Genomic DNA, 11,980 nt, shown 5'->3' on the forward strand with positions numbered 1-11,980 from the left:
TAGAGAAGTCCTACTGCCCTAAAAATCTTCCTTTTATCAAGCTTCAACTATTTCCCTGAGTTTATACCCTTTACTTTCTATCTTCTCTTAGAAACAACCTAGTTCAAAACTCTTACCTCCAAGGGCTTCATAGCCCTCAAACTAACTCAAAACAACTTTCTCTCTCTAATCTTCCCTATTTTAGGATACTTACAGTTAACTTTTGTCAACAACTGCTCTGGGACACAAGATACAGAACCCCCATTACCTTGATTGCTCTCTCTTCAGATCACTTTTGTCTGACATTCAGGATAGTGATGAAAATTCCCAAGTTTTAGAGTCAGAGGGTGCTTGTTTGAAATCTCAGCCTCGCTGCATTTTTGCTATGTGACTTTATAGGATAATGTTGGTTGAGTTACCACTCCTTCTTTGAGTTACCACTCCTCAACTTCGTTGAGTTACCGCAACCTCAATGTTGAGTTACCACTCCTCTTCCAATTACCAGTAGCAACCCCATTTTTTCCCATCCTGGAGCATCCTGGGATTTTAGAAACCTGCTTTCCCTGAAATAAAAAGTACCTAGGAGTTCACATCCCCCTAGGGTGAGCCTCCACAAATTACTGCTCAGTGCGGAGGTATGACAGATTGAGTTCCCTCGCTTCAGAGTTGGGTAACCTTAAGGCTTACCTCACACTCCGGAGCTCCCCTGTGCTCATAGGCTAAAGTCACCTCTGAGACTGTCAAGTTTCTTCCTTTCTGTATCTCTCCACTTCCCTGCTCTGCTTCTCCCACTTATCTCTTGGTTTCTCCTGGAAGTACTTTCTTAGTAAACCACTTGGCCTAGAATTCTTATCTCTGGTTCTGCTCTAAGGAAACCTAGATGAAGATGAGAAATTACTATAATCTCCAAACTCATTTTCTATAATTGGAAGTGGGATCAAAATTGCACCTATTTCTGGAATTAATGTAAGGCTCAAATGCGAAAAAGCATATAGCACGATATAGTTTCTGGCATGATACAAATGTTCACTAAAATGTAACTTATCAGATTCTCTGGGCCAAGAATTGAATGTGACATTCAAGCTGCAGAAAATTCAGGTTAATAGGTAATCAAGTTTTCGCTAATGAAGCCTAAGGATGCTGTCTTTCCTTGAGAGGGATGGCTACCATGGAATTAGAGCTCACTGCAAAGCTCACTGCTCAAGACTTGCACACCGTGCCCAGGAGCTGCTCAGAAACCTTTGCTGGTTTCTTTTCTCTTGGCCCTGATTAGCAGTGAGCCAGAAAATCCTGATCAGCAGCACTATTTTGATGTCGTCTCTGGGGCACCTAGAGGAAGGATGTTTCCAATATGAAACAGAGAAAGTCAAAATCTAGAATACTTGTCCCAAATGTTCATTTCAAAGAGCTCTCCAAAAGATTAAATGTGATATAAGTCAATATGCCAAAAAAGTCTAGGAAAACTGAGGCTTTCCGGTCTTTGTTTGGCACATCAGACCGCATATTTGAGAGGTTCAATGCTGTGCAACCAATTATGAGATGAGATTGGTATTCCAGGGTTGCGTTCATCCAGCTGCAGAGCTCAATCAGGGTTACACGCGCAGCTGAAGGAAACTGGGCAACAGTTTTAATTAATTGGCAATTTTGAGCCTCTCATGCTAAAGCTGCCTTAATGATGGAAAAAGAAATGATATGGGAAGGCAGCACAATTTGAAACATGCAGATTTCCAACTCTGAGCTTTTAAGCAGCAACCTATCATTCACACAGTGATTATATGCTATAATATTTTCTAGTTATAAAAATCTTAAATAAATGAAAATCAGCTTAGAATTTTGAGTTTGCTAAAAGCTTTTTGGCTTCTAAAAAGGATTTAACTGGATTCTAACATTGTTTTGCACTTGAGTAACTACTACAACTATTCTATTTATTTGCATAATGTACCTACTATGATTGCTAAAATGGAAACAGTGCTTTATGATTTATAAAGTCCTATTATAAATTATTATCTCATTTAACCCTCAAAACAAAGATAGAGTAGCAAAATATATATATATATATATATATATATATATATATATATATACTACCATCAACCCCCTTAGAGAAAAAGACAATAAAGTCGTGAATGTTTTTAGTGGTGATGTGAATCTGCTGACTCATATATCATTTTTCCAAATTGCATTGTCAGCTCAACTCACATCAATTTATCTATCTATCTATCTGTCTATCTATTTACTTTGAGGGGAGGGTGAGGGACAGAGAGAGAGAGAGAGAGAATCTTAAGCAGGCTCCAGCCCAAAGCCCAAGGTCCAATGAGAGTCTTGGTCTAATGACTCTCGGATCATGAATTGAGATGAAATTAAGAGTCCCACCTTAACCAACTGAACCGCCCAGGTGCTTCACATCAAACTATCATGTAATCTTGCTGATTTTTCTAACAGAAAAAGAGATTATATTTTATCATGATCCAAATATCAAGGGAAATGAACCCATTTGTAACGTATCATCTAGTTCAAGTCCTACTTAGTGGTAAAAAAATAATCATCTTTCCTTCAACCCTGACCCAACTGGAATCCCAGCTTCTACCTTGCTTCTCCTATTAGACAATGTGTGCTGGAGTCATGTCACTATCACCCTCATATTCTTGATAAGCAAAGCCCAATTTTTGTTTGGTAATATGTTTCCTAGATAATAAATGAGTTTGCTTGGGAATGCACAATTACAAGGGAATTATCATGCTTAGGCATTGCTTGGGAAGAGTTTACAAGCTCGCTGAACATAGAAAAATATATACAGGTACACGGAGAACAAAAAACTAGATAACACTAGTTTAGTGTTTAGTGAGGCTTTAATCAACACAGGTTTAGGGAGGCTTTAATCAACAGAAAGCCACAGTGTTATAGAGATGGTCCAGGAAGTTGTAACTGATTCGACAGCTGCATGGCTATCTGATCGCACGCATTGCCAGTTTTGTATTCATAGGCTCTGTGTGCCTACATTCCTAGCTGCCAGCTCCCCGGTGTCTCAGTCAGAGGGAAGCTGAGAATACTTGCACAGTTTTGCCCCTCCCCACCAACCAGGCCCAGACTAATCAATGCACCTGGATGAGACAGTTCAGAGATGTCACAACACTGTCTCTCGATCTCCCCTGCAAGGCTGAGCCCAAGTGACACTCTATGGGACTTCACTCCATGCGGTGGCCATGCTTGCTCCCTCCTTCTCACCCTGGGTCCCCTTTCCTCCTCACCTGCCCACTTTTTCCTGCACTGTCTTAATAAATCACTTTCACAGACATCCTTTTTTTCTTTGTTTACTTTTGGAAAGTTCACTCTAAGGCAGAGAAGTCTGAAACTTATCTGGGCCTTAAATATGCTTTAGATTTGAGTGGTATGTTGAAAGTTCCTTCTCTGGTGGGAGAATGTTGTGAGCAAATGCTTGGGGAGTAGGGCTTTGTATGGTTTATGTAGGTGGGAGGAGGTGTGGCAAGAAGCCTTTCTGATGGATAACTCTGAGTAAAGCCAGGAAGCATAATTTTGGGTAGGTAGGATAATAGAGCAGAATAAGATCAAATAAGTCCTAAAGGAGGAAAGAGGGGGGGAAAAAACAAAACAAAAGAAAACAAAAAACAAAACAAAACAAAACAACAACAACAAAAAACCCCACAGATTTTTTAACTTAATGTGATAGGGAGTGGGAAGACGTTTTAAGTCCAAAGCAGAACATGAAGAAAGCAGGCTTTTCTAATTGCATTTTCTAAAACATGGTACAGAGCTCCAGTTTCTGTAGATGCCCTGTAGGAAAAAAAAAAAAAAAAAGGTTCTCTGGTCAAATGATGTTTGAAAACACCTTCTACATCTAGCTCATTGGTGATTACCAAATGACCATAAATAAGCCTGTGAAAGCTGGGGTCAAGGATTAGTTTTGAGGGTTTTTTAGTATCTAATCTTTCCCACGTTGAGAACTACGCTCTAGTGTAGTGCTATTCAAAGCATGACCCACTGCTGGTAAAGAATCCTCTCGTGCTTTATCAAACATTCCTAAACACGCTTGCCCACTGAACACTGTGGGGAAGTCATTCTCACTAACACATTATAGAACAGGTTTTCCTGTGAACCTGCTTTAGGAAATTCTGTTTTTAGGAAGCTCGGTGAAAGCAGCAGAGACTGGATGGATGCCAAAAAGCGTTGTTAGGGACAAGACCGGACTTGCGGCCAGAGAAATGTAAAATAAACTAAGAATTGGAGATAGCTGAAAAAGTCACTGGATATTATAAATGGGGAGATTGGAAGACTAAAAGAACCTGAATTTTCCAGCCCCACAAAAGTGGTGTAACACAAATGAGTCAGTGTAGTAGTATACATTCTCTCAGATTTCTGAGATATTTAATGGAAATAGAGATATATCTAATAGGGATACCTAATGGCAGATATCTAATGGGAAATAGGAAATTGGACAGCATCTTGAAGTGAAAAAAATTTTAATTAAAAATTGAATGAGTCAGTCCAACTTGGCTATGTTATCCAACATGATTTTAGAAATATTAAAAGGTAATTTTACTGAATTTAAACATTAAATTGTTTTAAAAGCTTGTCTGTAGTTTCAGTTAAGCTCAAGTAACATTAAGGACAGGTTTTGATATCGTTTTCTGGGTAGGATTTTTTCAAATTTTAATGAGCCAATGAAACGACTGGAGATTCGGTTAAAATGCAGATTTCAATCTAATAGGTGTGCATAAGGACTGAAAATTTGCATTTCCAACAAGCTCCCACCGTGGTGTAAGCTTGTGGTCCAAGGAGCACACTATGAGGAGCAAGAGGTTCAAAGATAAAGTCCAGGGTATAATATAAATGCAGGGACCCTAAATTGGAATTACAATAGAAATTATTTCTCCTCTGTCAAGTATTTACAGTGTTTTTTCACCGTTCCATTTGTTCATTTACTTTATTAATTGTGTAAGATGGTATTCACTGCCAACTGAGGATACTAGAAAAAAATGAATGATAGGGAGAAAAAATGTGGATAAAGGAAATTTTAAATGAGATATGAAAACCGTGGGAAGCTCAAGTCAGACTGATGGTATACTTTCAGAACGAGAGTTTGGTACAAGTGGGACGTTCCCATGGCTAATTTACAAGTTATGCAGGGGAAAGGGACTGTTTTATCAAGATATATTTTTAACATTTTTTTTTCATTCTGAGTTCTTCTTTTTACTGTTAATTTTATACATGCTGTGGGCTGAGAAATATGAAAAAAGATTTCCTTTAAATAGCAATGTTACCTAAAGCCAACCACACCAGTTTTTAACAGAATCTTTCTGCTCTATTATATTTTGTTATTTTAATAAACTTTATTCTCTGAGGAAGTTTCCAACACCACTTCCTTCGTTTTTGTATGTCAGTACCTTCTCGATTCTAAAAGCATAAGCTTGCCTAAGAAAAAAGAGAAAAACATTCTTGTAATCATTTGTATTCAGAGTACAATGGCAAAAGAGAAATGGTGGTTTTCATTGATTTCAGATGTATCTTTGTTACTCTGTGGAAACAAAAGCAAGGGGATTTAATTAATAAACCTTTGAAATGCGGGGGTTTTTGAAATAGCAACGATGAAAACATAAGCAATATCCTTTCATTTTTCATCAGATGGTCCTACTGACCATATCTGAATATTTTAACTTAGAGGTCCACCTTAAAATTAATAAGAGAGTAATAAAAATAGTTGTTCATTTTAAAATCCTCATGTCATTACAGGATGTTATACATAAAACAAGTTCTCATTTTACTTTTAAAATATGACTATACCTTTATGAGATATGCAATGTTTTTCAGAAGATTTATAGGTAAACTTTGTATTATATTATTAGCCAGCCATAGCTTCCTCTATGGATTAAAGAATTAAAATGTTAATGGGAAATTCATGGCTCAGGAATTAGAAAGCTTCCTTTTTCCTCTGAATGACTAAGTATATATTTGGCTCTTTTCAATATTGTGACCCAAAAAATTCATTAGATTTACATTAACAAAGTAAGCAGTGTATATTAATCTCAGTGTGGAAAAAAGGTAAGAAAACTAACAACTCTTGAGTGTCTTTAGTGTCCCAAGTACTATCAAAGGTGCTTTCATTTAGTTATTTCATAAAATGTAACCAAAATGTAGGTCTGTAAATTAAAAAAGATAAAACTATAGGCTACCTTCAAATAATCAGAGTAAAACAACCCATAAGAAAAAAATTCTAATTCAAGGAATGTAATTTATTGTGACAGTGAATAATTTTTGTGCCCCTCCTGTGAAACTTCACAATTGATAAGAGATCCAAGATACTGAAAAGGAAGTCCACAGAGGATGGGGGTCTACCAGATCCCCCCTTTAGGACTAGACCATTGAAAATGGATCTGAGAGTTAACTCATTTCTTTCTCAGAGACCACTGAATTTTATGCTTGCTTTTCTTATATCCAAGGCAAAAGAAGACACAGAACTCTGCCTTACCTGGAATGTTTGTACTTGACTTGAGTTTGCAAACCATGTATTAACAAACAGTTGACGTCAGAGCAGTTCAGTCTTTAAGGATTGAGTTAATAGAGGAATTAATTCCTATGGAAAAATTTTGAAGTAGAGAAAGTTACCCAAACATTATGAAAATACGTGGGAAATCAAGTATGAGAGTACCTGAACAAAAGTTAAACAGATAAAGCAAATTAAAAAAGGAATTTAAAAATTATATCCAGAATTGTAGGAGTCAAAAATTTTATGGCCAAGAATCAGTGTACACACATCTTTCTGTTGCTTTCTACTGGGGATCACTACTGGAACAACAACAACCAAAAGTCTTTAGAAGAATTTTTGGACACAATCCATTCACACTACCTTACTTCAGTCTTGAGCACCTATAGTTTTGTTTTGATGGTTTCTTAACAAATTTGCACTGAAATGGTTATATTTCCATTTTACCAGAAAATATGCATGCCAAAATGAGTTTGAAGTTTTTCATAGTATACTGTTTACTAGAACTGTAGATAGAAGAGGAAGAACATGTATGTACTTATATTAGATTTTTTCCTTTTACAATTAGATGTTTAAATTTCTTTAAACTGTCTCTTGAACTTATTTAAATTGATTTATTCATTTTCTTTGAAATATTACCTTATCCTCTACTAAATTGCTTTTTGGGGTCTCATTATAATGGCTAAAGTTATTTTTAATTTATTTCAGGTACAGAATTTCAAACTACTGTTGAAATTTGTTTTACGAAAGATGATATTTTCCAGCAATTCCAGAAAATACATTGAGATTTTGGATGCGTATAATAAGTACAATGTCCGTAATTATTACAGATGATTAGGAAAGAGGGACTAAAATAATCATACAGAAGTGTCACCAATATACCATAGGAGGTCCTAAGATGCACCCCATGCTTATAATTTCATTTACTCCTCATCACAACAGTACGAGGTAGGTTCTGTTGTTACTATTCCAAGTAACCAATGACAAAAATTATTTTAGTTCATTTTTAAGAAAAATATTTTTGTAAAAATTATACATCCTTTCTATATGAAAAGAAATTTGATCAATTTATAAAAGGGCAAAGAAGGCGGCAAAATATCTCCAAAAACTCATCACACAAGAAAAAAAAGTTATTAGTGTTTGCTGAAAAAATATTTCAGAAGTGTCTTTTTGCATGTGTATGAACACAAGGGTGTTTTTATATATTATGGCTACACAGATTGACAGATAAGCAATAAGAGGATACACAGATGAATAGATAATAGAGATTAATATATAGAGTGGTGATAAATAACAGAAATCCAGCTAACAGTTTGAAAAACAATTTATTTTTCTTTCTTCTCTTTCCACGTACAGGACCAACAAAAGTCATCAGTGTATGACAGAGGTGGTAAAATTAGGATGCCTGAAAAAATGCAAAGAAAAGGTACTATTTAATATCTGATATTCAAAACAGGATTTCAAGGAGACTTTAGGCTCAAAAGTCATACATCATTAAAAGGAAAAAGAATATTTTATGTTCTTTTCTCTTCCCTTTAGTTTATTGAGAACCAGTCTTCAAGGAGTAGCCCATAAAGTCTTCAAAATGGGACTTCCACACAGGAAGAAGTCCTAGGTCACTTGCATTTTGCCAACTGCAGTGGTCAATTCTCAATTAGCCTGTGACATAAAGGGTAAAAGATGGGCTCTGCCTCAGCCCCTCCTGTGGAGGCTGATAAGAGGTCAGCGGGCTGCGGCAGACCAAGGGGCAGGCAGGTGCTTGCAGAGTGAGTCGTGGCCCGGCCACGGGTGCAGGCCTGGTCCATAAACAAGACCGCTGAGGACCATGCACAGCCCGGCCACCTGGTCGACCTCCTGAAGCAGCTGCACGGGCTCAGGGTTCTTTACTGGAAGCTGGATGCTGACAAATCAAATGATCCGGGATTAGGAGAGATCCGAAAAGGGAGAAACTACTCCTGGACAGATATAACAACTATATGCAAGATTAAACACCCAAATTATGAAGAAAAAATTAAGATATTCAGTGAGGAGGATTTGCACCTGGATGGCGATCAGCAAGATCTTGGCCGACAGCGAGTACTTTGATGTGGAGCGGATCCGCATTTTCACCGAATAAGGGGACATGTGGGAGAAGCTGCGTGGACGGCGTACCACCTGCCAGCTGACCAGTTCGAGGCTCAGGGACAGTACCCAGAATTTTTGGCGCAGAGCAGTCGTGCTCTCAGGATCTAGCTCACCCTTCCGCCCTTGCGAATGTCCTGAACGTGATCACAGCAGAGAGCCCGTCCTTTCTTCTTGCTTTTATATTTTAGACCAGGGCCTAGGAGAGCTTTCCTTTGCAAGATTATATGGTCAGGCTGTGTTTTAATGAAAGGAGCTTTATTATAAAAGTGATTTTTACATGGAAGCAACTGTGGGAATGTGGACAAAGTATATTCATTTGAATTAATTCAAAACCCGGTTCAGCAGTCCTCTGTTAGCACAGGTTTTCCATTTTTTTTATATAATTTTTTATTTTTTATAAACATATATTTTTATCCCCAGGGGTACAGGTCTGTGAATCACCAGGTTTACACACTTCACAGCACTCACCAAAGCACCTGAATGAGAGTCGTGTCTCCATATGTGAGCCCCGAGCTGCTCCTTTGGGACTTGTCTCTTCAGATGTAAGCAGATGTCAGTCAATGACATGTCTGCATTGTAAGAAGATACCATAATAGATGACAGGACTGGTCAGATAGAAGACACTTTTCACCCAAAACTGGGTACAGAGTGCTGTGGGGAGCAAGGTCTCATACTAGTGGGGCAGTAGGGGGGGACATTTGGAATTTCTACACCACTTTTTTTCCAAAATAAGGTAGCTGTCTTAATTTTATACTCTTGGTTTGGAGTCCTTATAATCAGGTACATATGGTTCATTAAAATCTCCCCGTTTAGATCCTTTGAAAAGGGAGGGGTGGTAAAGGATGCTTAACTACTTCATAAGTGTATAATTGTAATTACTTCACCTGTACAGAGTTCTTTTTTTAAAGTTTCTTGGAAATTGTTTTCACTTTTGTTATCATGTATATTTTACCCCATATTTTTACATAACCCATGCTGTCTTTTAAAGTATCTATGTTTATATTACAAGACATGAATTATTACTTATTCTTTTTACTATTATGATGCTAATAATAATTCACATAATAGTGATGATTGCTTGGTTAATAATGCTTTGGGTCAACATAGAATTTTAACTTTTCTTCTTCTTTTTTTAATATGAAGCCTCTCATTTTATTTTATTTTTTCAGTGTTCCAAGATTCATTGTCTGTGCACCACACCCAGTGCTCCATGCAATATGTGCCTTCCTTAATACCCACCTCCGGCTCACCCAACCCCCCATCCCTCACCCCTCCAAAACCCTCAGCTTGTTTCTCAGAGTCCATAGTCTTTCATGGTTCATCTCTCCCTGAATTTTATCTTTTCAAACATTTATAAATGCTTTTCAACAAAAGGCCTTAACTGTAAATATAACAAATTTTAAAAATGTGAATTCCCATCTAATGGAGGAAAAAAAAATGAGTCACAAAGAGTGAGAATAACTTTCCTCAGGTTAACTGCTGGTAGCTGGTTGGCAAATTAGATCAGTTCTCCAAATCTCCAGCCCAGTATTATTTTCATTTAACATCCCTTTGAAGTTATCTCTGGACAAATTTCTTCACTTTAGGATCTAGGTAGAAAAGATCACTTAAGGTATCTGCATGGCAAGATCTATCAGAGCCAGTAGTACTGTGGTCCTCCTTCGAGGTAGGAGGACCTCCTTTGTCATTGGTAAGTCTTGCCCATTCTTTTATTTTCTTCTGTCTAAGCCCCCACACTGATACATTGATCTGACCTGGAAATACAAGGACGTTTTCTGGTTACTGTGGCTTTGAGATAATCCGTCTCTGCCAAGTTGGTCATTGCTCAGGCAGTCAGTCTGTCACAACTTTGTCCAATCCAATAATAAAAACTGGAAATGGAAGAAATCAATGTATTTGAATATTTTTAAGTAAGGCCATCCTTTTAAAAATATTCTTTCTAAGCTGAGAATTAAAATACAGAACAGTGAGAAGATGCTGAACATTAGATACGAAGAAATAGTTTAGGAGTCCAGAAGCCCTAATTTCACCAGATACTGACTCACTGACTCACTTCATACTTAGAACAAGGATTTTTATTTTTAAAAAATCTCTATTCTTTTAGTGTATCTGTAAGATTAAAAAGAAAAACGAGAAGAATGGAAGAGACTCACTTATTAAATCAGAAATTCAGACTAAAAATTCAAAACTATGTAAAATGAAAACATTTTTATAACATCTCAGAACTTAAGTTCAAACCACTACATGATCTTATTTATAGAATCTGTCTTTGCCAAATTTATTTAATCATATATGTAGTCAAATTAATCACACATTCGGAAATAGTCAATGAAAAGTGAGTTCAGCATCTCAAAAACAATCCCTGATTACTTATTCTCATAAAAAAATAAAATCCTTGAAATATTCCTTGTCCAACAAATGACTATGAAACAATGGGGGGACACTTAGAGGAAGGAGCTTAGTGCAAACTAACAAACAGGAAATGCAAGCACCTGCTGTAATTGTAGAGTGTGCTCCTTTGTCATTGTAACACATTATCAACTTTAAACCAGTGCTCAGACTGGTTTCATATATATTACTCTTGACCCTACCTCATGTTTTGTTGCATTTGAAAATGTTTTTCCACTTTAAACTTCTAAATATCAGGCTGAGGAAGCCTGGCTTAAGAGCACTTATTAAGAGCATTTCACACCTATTTTATTAAATTTAAACTGTGTTGAAATCATTGGAGTGTCTCAGCTAGGTTTCCCTTGAACTTACTACCTTACTAAGCACATAGAGGTCTTTCCCAAAGGCAGGATCTCTTTCGAAAGTACCATCTCATATCAGCTTATTAGCTATGATGGCCACTTCAATTGGTTGGCAACATTAGGAGAATAGAGGTCTTGAGTGTATACTAAAAAGTGTTTGAAGACTCAATAAATCTATAATATGGGTTTTGTAGTGTTTTGTTTTTTTGACCTTCGTGGTCTTCCATTCTCAGGATCTAAAAAGGCATTAGCCAAATGTCTAAAACTCTCCAGGAGTATTTACATTTCTTTTTGTGAAAACTGGTAGAAGAAAGAAGACAGCCTCTCCTGGAGTGATAATGGACAACTGTTCATCCACTCTAAGTTCTTCTGCTGGGGATACTAGAGTGTTCAGCATCTTCACTCCAATTTCATTCAAGCCACTCAAAGTAATAGGACATTTGCACTTATGCCACCACTCTAAAAACTTTAGAGGCTACATTACCACATAAAATTTCTGGTTTAATTGATAGCATGAAGCCTGAAGATTTTCTCTGAATGTTTATACTTTCCTACTGCTCCCTAATTTAAGCTATCCAAAAATGAGCTGTTCAGCTACTCTTATGGCAAAAGTCATCTTCATAACAAA

The 11,980-nt window shown here is 36.9% G+C and overlaps 1 pseudogene; it reads left to right on the top strand.

The window, feature by feature from the left end:
• Positions 1 to 8,710, top strand: part of LOC123391906 — a 47,101-nt pseudogene extending 38,391 nt beyond the window's left edge.
• Positions 8,711 to 11,980: the final 3,270 nt, after the last annotated feature.

The sequence above is a fragment of the Mustela putorius genome, unplaced genomic scaffold, assembly GCF_011764305.1.
Source record: "Mustela putorius furo isolate JIRA1106 unplaced genomic scaffold, ASM1176430v1.1 tig00000407_pilon_pilon_pilon, whole genome shotgun sequence".
Taxonomy (NCBI): domain Eukaryota; kingdom Metazoa; phylum Chordata; class Mammalia; order Carnivora; family Mustelidae; genus Mustela; species Mustela putorius.